The sequence below is a fragment of the Silurus meridionalis genome, chromosome 1 (assembly GCF_014805685.1).
Source record: "Silurus meridionalis isolate SWU-2019-XX chromosome 1, ASM1480568v1, whole genome shotgun sequence".
In the NCBI taxonomy this organism is placed as follows: Eukaryota; Metazoa; Chordata; class Actinopteri; order Siluriformes; family Siluridae; genus Silurus; species Silurus meridionalis.
In genome coordinates, this window is record NC_060884.1 from 4,112,431 (window position 1) to 4,128,232 (window position 15,802).

Sequence of the window (15,802 nt, forward strand, 5' to 3'; positions counted from 1 at the left end):
ATCATCTTGCAGATCACCATCTGGAAGCTGTGCTGTAACTTAGTGCAACTCTGTCATACAGCTGTATTACATCCTGGTACTTTGACTCCAAGATTTGCACCAAAGTCCCCACTGCTTCCAGACTAGATTTCTCATTAGTGTCATGTTGGACACTACAGTAGATGAGTGAGAAACGAAGGCACTGTCTCTTTTGTATATAGGAGCTAATCGCGAAACCTCATTACTTATGCTTGAGATTGCTGAATTTTTTTTTCTCCTCTATTGAACCCATGCTATAAATATCCCCCCGGTGTTGTCAGAATGGCACACAACCTCTAAGAGGATTAATGAAAAGCAGCAGAACCGCTGAGCACATCCGTGTAAACATATTTCATGTGTTTCAGGTTTCATGCTGTTTAAAAAAAAAAAAAAGTAAACAAGTTTAAAGCTAGTTTATGTGTCTAATATCATTTCATTGGAATGCATTATGCATGCGATGATGGTTTGTGTTTTTGTGTGAGCATTTTATAGATTTATCGCTGTAGGTTTGTACCTCCACGAATAAAAGCACAAAGCAAGCGCTCTCTGCAGTGTGAGGATATTTAGACTTTTTCAAAGTCTGAAATATCCCCCTGAAAAACATACAGAGATTAAAAAAAAAAAAAGAAAACCCGAACCGATCACAAACATGCATCTGTGCAAACCCCAGCGCCTTTTATCTCCATCATCAGAGGCTCAAACGTGTATTAATTTCGAAGACATGAAAGCGCAAACTGACAGTCGGTGCCGTTTGGTCCTGTCGCGAAACCCAAACTACTAAGGAATGGATGCAGGAACCCCGGTAACGGCGTCACCATAGCAACTCTAAATGATGCAGCCTCCCTTGGCAGCGTCAGTGCAGTCGCTTTTCGAAAGAGGAACGAAGAGGAAAGAACAGTTCTCGATTCTCAATTATTCGTGCGCAATAAGCAATGAGAGAATCGGGGAAGGATGTACCGCTTTCATTCGCGCCGTCTCCGTGCGTACTCGAGAGAAAGAGACAGAGGGGGAGCAAGAGCAGGAAAGAGTGCAGTAATGCCACGGCCCATTGTTCAACATCAGCCAGAGGAGTTGATCCTGACTGACTGAAATGAACTGAGCGAGCGAATAAATAATGAAATGTCGGCGTCAGCGCCGCGTGTCATTTCTATGCAAATAGACGGTGACATTTTAAAGCTCTGCAGACCTGGCAGATATATAATGCCGCTTAGGATGGCCATTAGTGGAAATGGCCTTTTAGGATGCTTATGTCACGTATGTGCCTTTCTTCTTGCTCAATCTTCCGTTCAATTCAACAAATATTTCTGGATGATTCGATTGAAAGGCAGAGGTATGGAATGCCTTGAAACGTACATCATATTCCACGTTCTCCACTTTCTAAAGGTATGATTACCTGGTGTAAAAAAATCACGGTTTAAATCCACCAATATTAACATGCAAGCCAGTGTTGGGTGTAAAGAAACTTACTGCGAAATCTTTAGACATCCTGAGATATGCATTATAACAACAACAAAAAAAAGACAAGACAATAGTTTTATATTTGTCGCATGTACTTTAAAGCATAGTGAAATTATTTTTTATTTTAGCAATGTTAGGAAGCTGGGGTCAGAGCATAGGGTCAGCTGTGATACAACGTCTTTGGAGCACTCAAGGGCCTTGCTTAAGGGCCCCAAGTGTGGCAGCCTTGCAATACCAGACCCCCTGACCTTCCATTGAGTAACACAGAGCCTTAACTACTGAACTACCACCTGCCCCATAAGGACACAAATGATTCTTTTCGTTTATACATTCAATTATTGAGTCAAAAAAAGACTTAAAATCTCCATCAAAATCAGTATTTCGCAAAGCAAAACAAACAAAAAACCTTGTTGCTTAGCAATGCCTATGAATTTGTTTATTGGATATAGAAGAAGCACAACATTGTGTATGGAAAAAAACAGCCAAAGGGTCTTCTGCGCAGTCTGGAACACCTGAGTGAAGAAACACAGCCAAAGGGTCTTCTGTGCAGGATCCCCTGAGAAAAACAAAAACAGAAGCTGCTGTACTACGATTGAAAGTGAATCCAGAGGCTAAAAGAGGAAGAGTTGGCAATTTAGAATTGAGTCCAATTTCCAATTTAATTTTGTATTGTTCAGAGAATGGCGCTCGGACAAAGAAATAAGAACCACTGAAGTAAACCTGATCAGGTAACTCGAACTACAGAGGCATAATATAATAGATAATAACAATAAAACCAGGACACTGTGGAACCTTACAGCCATTTAGTGCCTATATTGAGGTTTATTTTTTTCCAGCTATAAAAATGCAAAACACATTAAAAAGGTATTTTATACTTGAAAGAACTTTAATTACAGTCAATTACAATTAGGAATCAAACCCAGATTCAACATATATCGTTTATCGCTTTGCATTGTAAAGGATATTATTTCTATATAGATTTGGGATATACTGTGATGTTTTACTGTGGCATGTTTCATGGTCTAAGATAAGCTGAATTGAGTGTTGTATCTTCTGTATTGTTTATACACAATACAGAAACTAATTATATGAATATAGAACATGGCATGCTGATGAATGAAGGGAAACAGTAACTCGGATAATCACTCTTTGCAAACATAATGAACTGAAAAGCATCACACGATACCCAAAATCTTGAAGCTGATGGGCTACGCCAGCAAAAAATTTTTTTACTGATTGAATCCATTGAGAAGAAAATCTGTATATCAGTAATAATTCATATCTTTGACTATTCCTTGCTATCAATCTTACCATAACCACACCCATTCATAATGCCACACAGAATGAAGGGGCCAGCAAGCTTAGCATCCGTCTCCTTTCCTCACACAAAAGCATGCTTGGAGATTGACTGCTCTCCCATGGTAATCCCTTTTTCAGATGCGGTCAGTCCCTGAATACAAAACCATAATTAATGGCCTTCCTTGATTTGTCGGTGAGGCCCACTGAATGAGATATGAGGACGCTAACAGGTCAGACCGCAGGGAGAACGAGCGCGTGTCGGCAGGTCAGCAAGAAAAAGGGAGGGATAACAGGCCTCCTTTGTCAGCGTATTATGAATCGCCTCAATTATCCCATGTAATTTTTAGGATAATCTGCAAGATTATGAGAAATAATTGGCTGAACGTAACAGTCACCTAATTGCCTCATTAACCTCTGAAAAGGAGCCTGGTTGAGATACAGTGTGAACATTTTGCAATTGCAAGATACTTGCAAAACGTGAAAAATAGCTCAGAGGATACCTTTTAAGACATAATTATATATATATATATATAATATCTCAGATCAGCAACATAAAAGGTGTAGAACTTAAAATGTCATTTATTTTGACCTTCACATTCGTTTCCTAACTTTCAACAGATACTCTATTAATTCAGGTTTTTATAGCAATGCAGTTCTATTTTTTATTCCATATACAATGTGCATATTATATTCACCTTCTTTCTAACCCAAGCTTTCAACAGTTTTGTCTGTATGAGAGAATAATGGGCATACATGCTATTACCAAGATTTTTCTCATTACTAGGTGTTTGGTAAATAACTGTATTGATTTCTTGTTTCTGATATGCAAAACTCATAAATCTGCAGAATCTCCAGAAATGTTGTCCAAATTAAAAGGACTGTACTGAATATCTGATGAAAAAAACGTCACTTTTAGATATTTTGATCTCTGGGGATTCTTGTAGCTATGTTTACAGTGAGTTTCACATTTCTGCGGGATAACATACATCCTCCATTCCAAAGCATAATTCCACCACGATTTCCTCAAACTGTTAGCGATAAAATTTGTGATTAAAAACGGGTTTTCTCAGATATCTGGTCAAACAATCATAGAATAAACGATAAAAATGAACATGATATTTTTAATTTCCTTTCAGAAATCCTGTCACAATAGCCTATTTTAGCCAAATAACTTACTTTAGCTTTACCACCGATGAGGCCTAATATTACGACCACTGTCTAATATTGTGTTGGTCCCCCTTTTGCTGCCAAAACAGTCCTGACCCATTGACCATTAACAGCATTAACTTTTTCAGCAAACTGAGCTGCAGAAGCTTGTCTGTTGGAATGGACCAAACAGGCCAGCCAGCGCTCGCCACATGCATCATTTATCCTTGACCACACACCCAACTCTGTCGCCAGTTCACCACTGTTCCTTAATTGGACATCTTTTGATGGATGCTGACAACTGCAGACCAGGAACATCCCACAAGGGCTGCAGACAAGAGATGATCCGACCCAGTCGTCTAGACATTACAAATCAGGCTTGTCAAACTCGTTTAAATCCTTACACTTGCCCATTTTTCCTGCTTCGAACACATCAACTTTGAGGACAAAATGCTCACTTGCTGCCTAATAAATAAATCCCACCCACTAACAGGTGCCATGATGAGGAGATAATCAGTGTTATTCACTCCATCTGTCTGTGGTCATAATGTTATGCCTGATCAGTGTGGCTATGTAGTGGTCCTGTTGTAAAGGTCTGTTTTGCAAAAATTCCTCTCAGAAATCTTGGCAAACTGCCACATTTAAGCAATCGTTTAGAAAAGAACGCACTGTTCTACTGCCTCAGAGCAAATTCATTACAGATTAAAAGTCATCATTCTAAATCATGAAGATGATGACAATGATGGCATCATGATTCTCATTAAGCTGTACATTTTGGAAGGATTTGGTGCCATGGCTGCAAATAAATTGAAGCGTAAAAACTGCCATGTCAAACAGAAACTCCCAGAAAGTGTGGATTAGCATCATGCAGGCTCAGACATGGCGGATTAGCGCACATGTGATCACGCTGAGAAGCCATTCTGACTGTTATATGCTTTTTATGCTAGACTGACACTGTAGGATCGGGCTACGGAGTGCAGTTTGACAATGTTATTGGAAATTTTCTAAAGCTTTGTACAAACACTCCGTCGCATGAAATGTCTTTTTATGTATTCAAGTTGGGTTTTACGAGTAAGGGAATGGTGCCAGCTTAGTCATTGGCGATCTTTAAACAATGTCAAAGACATACTGTACCTTTTCCAGAAATACTGAAAATAGCACTTTGTTCTACAAAAAAGTTTTTTTTTTTATTACTATAAACAGCAAAATACTTTATAATTATATTCCCTACCAACAGAGTTTTTGACTGATACTATTCCTAGTCTGTGGTTTTTGATACAGTAGTTGCTCTAGATAGGAAGCATCTGCCAAATGGCATAAATGTAAATCAGTTGTAACTGGTTAACTTGGTGATCGAGGCATTTTTGGTCATATTATTTAACAGGGTAACTTCCTTACAGAAAAACGAAAATGACAAAAAAAATGATATTGATTTGGACGGTAATTAATATAAACAGTTTGCTACAATAGCTTAGGGCTATTAGCGCAACAATGATGAAACTATACAAACGTTCGGTGTCACCCATATGAAGTTGGGTTCCCTTTTGAGTATGTTTCCTTTCAAGATTTTTTCTTATACCAGCTCAGTGAGTTTTTATTTGCCACTGTCACCACTGGTTTGCTAATTTAGGGATAAATCTTAGTGACTGAGAAATTTCCCTACTTTGAGAAATTTTCCCACTGTGGGACAAATAAAGGTTTATCTTATCTTATTCTGTAAAACTTTTTTGAGATGTCTATGGTTGAACAAATAAAATAACATTTATTTGTAATGTATTTAGTCAGGTGGAAAATAAAATTGGTTGAGGAACAGCTATACAATTTTTGTTACATCTTTTAATGCAAAGTTCGCTCAGCGCTTATCCCATTTTAAGACTAAGACAGTTAGTATGCTGAGATGTTTCCCCATCAATGTTTGATGAGACACTGTGTACTGCATCAGCTATGTATGGTTGAAAAAGCTTCTTGACTTCTTTACCTTGATGAAGCATTTCCAATTAATTCTTATCAACCACCAGTGCTCATTTACAGAAAAGCTTACCACTGAGCCCCAATGAGTGATTGAATTGTGCATTTAGATCAAATTTGCATATTTTTAATGAAATAGGATTATTATCTACAATTCCCTTACATCCACTGGGCCTCAGCTTTCATTCCTTTAGAACAATAACCAATAGAATTGTATCTAATTTCTCCCAGCAAGTTATAACAATGTCATTTCTACTAAGGAACTTTATATCCAAATGATTTGTAGGGAACTTTTGGTTCCATTGTTCATGGTCAGCACTTCTCTTTAAAAAAAAAAAAACACCAGCTGTGGTTTACAATACGAACAAGGTTATCAGTGACACCTAAAATACCACTTACGCCAACTATAAAACTCATAGCACAAAGCTGAAATGAGATAAGGAGATTCCAGGCGTGTGTTCTGCAGCACTTTCCAAGGTCACGAGACATTTTTATATAAATGTATATGTGCATCTAAAACATAAAGAGAAAGAGAATGTCACTGATGAGAGGTTTGAATAAGTATGTATGCATACTGATGACTGTTTATCATATATTACCCTTTCTTAGGTTCTTCAGCAACCTTCACAGGAAGATTTAAATAGGAAGATCTTAGTAAGCACACAAACAGTAATTGCTTATTAAATCGATAACGAGTGTGCTAAAAATTGTGCTACTGTGGGTTACTGTCATATTTTTTTAATGAAAAAATTGGGGGCATGTAAAGGTATAAATCCAGTGTCTCTAAAGACATTTGCATCTGTTGCCTGTTTGTGCCTCCAATGTTTAATTCCTCGTGTCCTGATAGTGTCTTTGCCGGCTATTAAATATTATTTAGACAAAAGTTTGTAAACACATGACAGTCAGTTTTTTTATGAATGTTTTGACCATCCTATTTGACATGGAGTCCCTATCTGCTGTTAAAATAGCTCTTCTAGATTTTGGAGTGTGCTTGTGAGGATTTGTGCTTCAGCCACAGGTTGTTGGTAAAGTCAAGTACAGATGTGGGTGAGGAGGCCTGGGGTGGCCTTTTTTTTTTTCAATTCATCAGGATGTGAAATAGGATTGAGGTCGGAGCTCTATAGCAGGTCATTCAAGATCTTACACTCCATCCTATGTAAACCATAACATGAACTTACTTTGTGCCCAGAGGCATTGCCATGCTGGAACAAGTTTGGATCTTCTTGTTCAAGGAAAATTTACAGCATCCAAAGATATCCTATACAATTGTGTGCCTCCAACATTGTGTAGAACCACATAAGGCTGAAAAAGTCAGGTGTCCAAATACTGTTTTTCCATATGGTGTATATTGATTATATACAGCTTGATTATCTTAAGGTCAAAGTATTAAAATGGTTTTATTTTGCTGCAGGTGCCTTCTCTGTTTCTTATGTACTCATGAACATTTCTGAAATTTTTGGATGGATAGCTTGAGTATCCTTAATCCAAAGGTGAGTGACTGACATCGTGTCAACATGTTGCCTCTAAACATTTCAATTTCAGTCTTGGCAGTCAAGGTGCTCTGTATTCTCTTTCAGTTTTTTTTCTTTTCAAACCTGAGGATATCTGTGCAGTGGTGTGGACCAATTCAACCCAAATGAAGTGAATAAAATAAAATGACACCATTTGGCGTGCTGGCCAGGCGTTATCCGATAAACACAAACAGTCATATGCTGCCCCATCCTGGCTGCTCATTTTTGGAGTAGATTGGAGAAAGTCAGTTCGGTCTGAGGCCATCAATGAGCTCTCTGTCCCTGTATGTTAAGATACGACCAGGAAATGTCAACACATTCATCTGCAATACCCATTTGCTTTGGATCACTGAGTACCTGGGGTATAACATTTGAAGTCATTTTACTATGCAGCTAGCCCAAGACCTGGACACGAACTCAGACATGACCCAGTTTTAGCAGACTTGACAGATTTTAATTATGCTGGAAGACGATTTGTCACTCTGCACTTGTAATAAAATGGCCTTGGGTTAGTAGATATTATTTGGAAGTACAGTTTACATAGGCTTGTCATGAAGTCAAGTGAACTTCAGCATAAAGTGTGATTGATGTCGAAATAGTCAATCCAATGTCAACCTTGACATTTCTTTGGTCCTTGATGAAATGTAATTGGCCAGCAAGGTCTCAGATTTGACTAAAAATTGATTATTTTCTTTTTTAAATGAAACAAGTAACCAGAGCATCTATCTGCACAAGACTACGATATAGCAGTGCCATGTTGTTCCTCTATGTAAGAATTTGCTATAAATCTGTACTCAGTCTTGAAAAAAATGGACCAGCATGTTCTTGATAAGAATACCAGTTTAAATGACCATGAGTATGATATAGAGCAGGCCAGCAATATTCTAACATTCATGAAGGTCTGGCTACATAAAATTTTTATTTATTTTTGTCCATGAATATGTATTAAATTATTCCCAGTAGTGTACTTTCCTAATTTCATAGCATTTCTCTCAGATACACGAGTGTAAGTTCAGGTTGGAGAATCTATCCAATCACATTTTAGCTGTCACATCACTTATTGCCATAAGGCCAGCAGGAAATGAACAGCATGGGCTCATGTTAGGTTAAGCTCGTGTAAGGTTAACCAGTTAGACTGCAATTGAGTCACTCCAAGGCCCCCTTATCAGGCGTCCAATCACATCAGTATTTTTACTAGTCTGCCTTGTAAGCCGCATCTGCAGCAAACTGCTCAAACTCAAATATATCTATGTGATTTGAATAACTCGTTCCTCAATGGCTGAGAGGAGAAGAAAATTGATTTGGTTGCAGATACACTTACAAGGATATTTATAAGGCGGCCTGTTGAAAACAGTTGTTAAGCTTTTATTCATGAACCATTTTACTTTCGTGTTTTCTTTCCGGTAGTTTCCGGTATGTCATTTGTACCAAAACACACAATTTGCCTTTAAATCAACAGAAAAACTGTAATGCACTGAAAAGAAATGCACAAAAATGAACAGAAAACTCAGGGTCATTTTCTGAGGTTAATATCGATGCGTCTGCTAGAGTTGATGTATGCAGGTGGTGCAGCTGTGACTGCAGCGAAAGGAGACTTTTTGAATTGGGTTCATTGTGTTTCTTGCTTAAGTAATGCATTAATTTCCACTGTATGAGATTCCTGTCTGTTCATGTCTGTGATTCAGCACGCTGTTATACTGCATTCCTCTGTAATCTTGATGGTTTCTTCATAATGGTGGTATTAAGAGCTGGATTGATTGTTAGGACTCCACAGAAAGCCTAGGCATGAAATGGTGAAGGTAAACATAAGGTGACATCCGTTATTTCTAAATGCTTAACCTTTAGTGATTAGGTCGAGACTAAAAATAAGACATATTAGTTGTCTTATTTGATTTTGCTTCTTACTGTCGATTCAGGTTTTGGCTAATGCCATGGACTGTGGAAAGATGAGATTTATTGGTGAATAATAAACCTGCAAATATGCGCATATTCTCTGTGTTGGCCTTTAAACATTGTGGGTTTTTTTTCCTTTTCATTTATTGACAGACAAAAAAATTCTACCGAAGCCATAATGAAAACAAGAGCCACTGAACTAAGGGCAGAATCATACAACGATCAGTTCTGCTACAATATCTTTCATATGCTCAGGTCAAATTGTTATAATTCTTTGACCTTGTATTAACTGGATCAGGATGGCAAAGGTTAAGGTTAAGACTCTGTAAGCCAAGAAATCTCCAGAGGCCTCAGCCTAAGCTGACTGTGAACCAAAACATTCTTTAATGGCACAATCAATGCACTACAAATGTCAGCCCTGTTATATTACCAAGCGTCTTGTTGAGGATGGCTGTAGAAAAGCCACAATGTCATTTCCAGAATGGAATTTTAGGACCAACACACCCGTGCCATGCGAAGGATAATTCAGCACCATCTAATGGTGTTTGTAATGTATTTTAATTAGTGCACTTTTAATTCATATTCTTTCTCATAGAGAAACTTACATGTAGCTTAACCTAAAATGTTAATTAATACATAAATTGACAAACTTGTACTAATGAACGTTATTAAGGTAGCCGTAGTTCACACATGAATTCATGTGTTCCATGGTGTAGTTAAATGATTAGTACATGCCTTAACTCATCATTAGTTCATAAACATTTTACATTAAGCTTACATGCTTATTTATGTACTGTTATTGTAAAGTGTTACCTTATATATAAATATAATATTGTTTTTTACTAATGCAAATGCCAACTTGTATTCGATGGACACCTTTTTAAATCGATGCATCACATCGTTAACTTTTATTCCGATGCACATCAGTGAATCCTACCATCCCTAGTAAACACCCTCAGGACATTTACATTTACGGCACTTAAGAGTCACCCTTATTCAAAGCTTAAGGGTTAAAAGCCTTACCTGAGGGCACACCAGTGCAGCTGAATGGTACTGAGATGTTATCTCATGACTTTCCAGTCAGAAGTACATCTCATCCACCGAGCTACTTCCCGCACTATCACTCCACTAGTAGTACCCTACTGAAGCTAATTGCCCTACTACGTGCTAATTCAACACTGTGCAAAATTCTGAAGCAGTAATGCAGTCTTGGAGTTCCTACAGTACTGTAGGCATTAATTAAACACTGCAAGAACTAATTCAGCACTGCAGGATTTCATTCAGCACAGGATGCCATATTGAAATTATCGCATGTCATTTTAAATAGGCAAATTGTGGCTCATTATCGCTAAGAGATAATTAGCAAACAGAGTGTTAGGGAATCCCGGTCGCCATTTTAAGATCTCCCAATCGCACGTGCCAAGCCTCAACTTCAGGTGTGGAGGAGTGGAACCAGGGGGGTTTTGTGCTTATGTTGTTATTTTTCATGGCATAGAATATTTTGAATTACAAACGCAGTAATTTGTGCTTGAGTTTAATTTCTTGACAAAATGCAAAAGTGCCAATATCTGGCCTTCGACCAAATCTGGTCTTTGACAAGACAACATATAACTAATATATTTAGGGAGATATCTAAACACAGCAGTAGGGTAAAGATTGTGGGCATATAATCATAAGAGTCGTATTTCCTTTTTGAATATCCTATTCCACATTTAGTCTCCATTTGCTCTAATAATAACCTTCACTCTTCTGGAAAGATGTTCCACTACATTTTGGAGTGTGCTTCTGGACATTTGTGCCCATTTAGCCACAAGGGCATTAGAAATATCAGGTACTTATATATTTGAGGTGAGTAGGTCTGGGGTGCAGTCAGCATTCCAAATTATCCCAAAGGTGTTTAGTTTGGGTTGAGGTTAGATCTCTATAGAAGGCTACCCAAGATCTAACCATGTAAACCAGGGGTCTTCAACGTTTTTTAGGTCAAGGACCCTTAAGGCGATAGAGACATGGGGCAGGGACCCCCTGATACAAAATGTGTCAAACACTGATCTTAATAGAAACCAATCATATTACGCTAGTTATATTATGTTAAGACAATTAGAACTATGTTGTTGTTGTACAGGCATCATTGTCTATATATTTTCAAATAGTTTCAAATCTTTAAAAAATATTTCATGCATCATAACAAACATATATTTTGCAATTTAAGTCACAATTTATTAAGTTGTTTACCATTGTCTTTTATTTTAATAGAGTTGCAGTTTCATACATTTTCCTTTTACTGTCAGGTGGACTAAGGTTGTTAAACATTTACATGAACTTCAGCTTTAGTTGAATAGAACTTTAATGTAATAATTAAAATATTATTACAATTAAATATTTTATCCCATATTTATTGTTTTAACAAAAACATTATTTGTCATTCAACATTACTTAGCAGACCCCCTGCAGTACTGCTGTGGACCCCATATGATGTAAACTATATCTACATGCACCTACCACCTCCAAAGACATCCTGTACAATTTTGTGCCTACAAAATATGGCTGGAAAAAACAGGTGTCTCAGTATTTTTGTTTATATGTTGGTTAAGGAAGACTGTGTTGAAGCATATGGTGTCGCATGATCGCTTAGTTTACCTAAAAAATCTTAGGTTCTTTTTTTTTTTCCTTTGCTGAAAAATTAATCAATACTTTTGTTTTTGCTCACTGGGGTTTTAAAATCTACCTTCGAAAATTAGCCGCTAGGATTCGGAGAAAAAAAAAAAACAGATCCGCCACGTGAGTATGTTTCTCAATTTTTGGAGTCATTTCATTGGCTCCCTATTAGTTATCTCCCCTATTGAGATTAGACAGGCCGAATCTTTTAATGTTTTTAAATGAAGTCTTTTAAACATACTTTTTTTAGTATAGCTTTCAGGTGATTTTTAAATTTTTGTGATGTATCTGTGATGTTTATTTTATTTATTATTTTTATTATAATTTTTTTATTTTATTTTTATTTCCAATTTTTATGCTTGGAAGCGCTATGAGATGTAACTTGCCATATATAATAAACCTAAAAAAAAAAGAAATGATAATAATAATAATATAATAGATTACTATTATAATAATAGTTTCTAACAGCATGCATATGCATATTTATTTACATGTTTATTTAATTTCATTTAAATTTAATGAATGCACATTTCCCAACTCATCTGCAGCACCGTGCTCTAAGCCTCACCGTTCTGGTGAATAAAGTGATGGTTGGGTGGCAGCTGATCTCTAATAGATCCAAGCTAAGAGCTTCTAATAGCCCTGAGGTATCATTTTCTTCTGTATGTTATTATGATTATGCAATTTCTCCAGCAGCCTGAGATGAAAAACAGGAGAAACATCAGGACTGATGGTGTCAGCTTTGGGTCAGAATGTATCCATAGTATAAAGTAAGACAAATGATATGTGTGTATGAGTACCGCAAGCAAATGAAAGCTATGATGGATTGCGGGGTAAATCTTTAGCAACATCAGAATCCATTTCATATTCATAGGAAATGATTTGAACGATCACAGAGCACCAAATAAAAAAATAACATCTCGTGTTTTACTCGTTTATTCGAAGAAAGAGTGAAAGTGTGGACATGTCAGGATCGAAAATGGTAGGTTTTATAGAGCAAAAGAAAAAAAACAGAACTAATACACTGTAAAACTAATGCAACATGTTTTTTTTATACAAAAGACCTTTGGTGGAGGAGGATGGGATTTTTTTTTATATAATCTTCCACCTCAGCTTGACATGTTCACATAATGACTCATCGTGCCAGCACTAAGTGTAAGCTACATTCCTTTTGCCACCAGGCTCACTGTTTTAAATATATTTCCCATTAGTGAATATTCTCATCTTACACCTAATAAATTTTTGCTATTTTGGTATAAAAGAAAACAGGTACGAGAAGAATGTGAATCAGAAAGTAAATGCACATACTAGTACTCCATTCAGACGTACATTTCAAACCACTGATAGGATACTGATAAGATAGTCAGGTCTTGAACATCCAGCAGCTCTGTGATGTCATTATGGAGGAGTGGAAGAGGAGCCCAGGAACAACCTGTGCAGCTCTGGTGAATTCCATGCCCGGGAGGAATAAGGTAGTGCTAGACAACAATATTGCTTAGTAAAAATAATGAGACTTTGGAGGCTATTTTGACGATAATGGCTGTATGTTGAGTTTTTTTTTTATATTAAAGTTTCATTTCTATAGTATTGTCCCTTGAGAAGATAAACTAAAACGGTTGCTGAAATGTAAGGGGTGTACTTACTTTTGTGAGATACTGTATTTTTGGCAAAGATGCCTTAATTGGATTTAAAATGTCTTTTCCTTTACATACACTGTAGATAGTATATATCAGCTGGATACAAGTGGCACTGGAATTGTTTGGGTTCGAAATGAAAATGTGAAATATACGTCAAACAGGGAGCCTGGTGACAAATAAAATCAACAATGTTTGTCCCAAGAATGTGCCTTTTGGAGCACCCAAGCTGCAGTATAATACCAGTATAATGTGTGCCATTAAGGTCTTAATGAGGTGAGATAACATCATTAGGTATCTCAGCTAATCAAGTGCTTCCATGCGAGTGCTGTTGGGAAGCTATTTAGCGGTTATGTGAGGTATCAGATTAAACATAGTATGTCTTCTACAGGGCAAAATTGTGAGCAGTGATCAAAAAAGATCTATCTATCTATCTATCTATCTATCTATCTATCTATCTATCTATCTATCTATCTATCTATCTATCTATCTATCTATCCATCTATCTATCTATCTATCTATCTATCTATCTATCTATCATCTATCTATCTATCTATCTATCAATCTATCTATCCATCCATCCATCCATCCATCCATCCATCCATCCATCCGTCTGTCTGTCTGTCTGAGGTGGAAAGAGTAATAAAATATTCTACTTAAATAAAAGTTCTGTTACTCGTTACTTAAATACCAGTAAAGTTGCCGATCCGAAGATCTACTTAAGTAAAAGTAAAATGTAGCTCATTCAAAATGTACCCAGAGTAAAATTTACAGAGTGACTTTTTTTTAACAGCAGGGGATGAGGGATTCTAGTGTAGTTCAATAAGGACCAGGGGATATAAATCTCAAACTAGTTGTTTTTAATTAAAGGAACCCATTTACAAATTAAAGTGCAATTAAAAAAAAATAAAAAAACAGTAAGTTTTAAGACTTGTTTAAAGTGAGTTATGCACTTTCGCAGCATGAAAAAAAGAAAACCTGTTATTCCTGTGATTTTTTTTCCCTTTTGCATTATTTTATTCATTTATTTAAATATTTTTTACTCAGTAACGGATATGATTTATAATGTAGTTAAGTACGTACTTTAAACGAAACATACATCAGTAAAAGTCAAATAACAGATTTTAAACTTTTTAAAACTAATTTTAAAAGTAGAAGTACACAAAAACATGCCAGTAAAAGTATCTATCTATCTATCTATCTATCTATCTATCTATCTATCTATCTATCTATCTATCTATCTATCTATCTATCTATCTATCTATCTATCTATCTATCTATATGCAAATTATCCAAAATGTAAGAAAAATTTTAAATGCATTGCCTCATGGGAAATGAAGTTTGTGACAATCAAACGGAACTTGAACTGAATCCTAAAGTAAATTTTTTCTCTTGTATTTACAGCAAGCACAAGATTCAACATATTGTGCATGTTACAGTTACTAACACTCACCAGATGTGGGGTTTTTGTTGTCTGTCTTTTTTCTTTTTTTTTTTTCAATTCTATGTTTAGGAACTGTTATGTCTGAAAATTCCAGGAGATCCGCAGATACTGAAAAACTTAACCCAGGCCATCTGCCATCAGCAACTTTTTTATGGTCTGCAACAAGATCACACACACACACACACACACACACACACACACACACACACACACACACACACACACGCACACATGGTGACATTGAATTTTCACCACAAAGATTGATAGATAGATAGATAGATAGATAGATAGATGATAGATAGATAGATAGATAGATAGATAGATAGATAGATAGATAGATAGATAGATAGATAGATAGATAGATAGATAGATCACTGTGCTACCATAAGTGCAAATAGCACTTGTGCAAATTTACACATAAGTGCAGATAAATATGCAAATATATGTATAGCATGTAATGTATATATGTAAATTTATGTATAGCAAATATACACATTAATAAAATCTAAACAGCATTCGGTATATGGACTAAAGTACAGGTGTGTGCAGTTGTCTGTGCATGATTAATGTGCATATCTATTGACTGGCTCAATGGATAACTGCATGAATGAGCAGGTGTACAGGTGTTCCTATTAAAGTGGTCCTATGTGGATGCAGTATTTCTCCATATTGTGGATGAAGTACTGCAGTAACACATTTTTAAAAAAGCCTGCTTCGATTCTGGTTAGTTTCTAGAAGAGATAAACAAGCTCTTAAAAGTGAATCGAATGGAAATT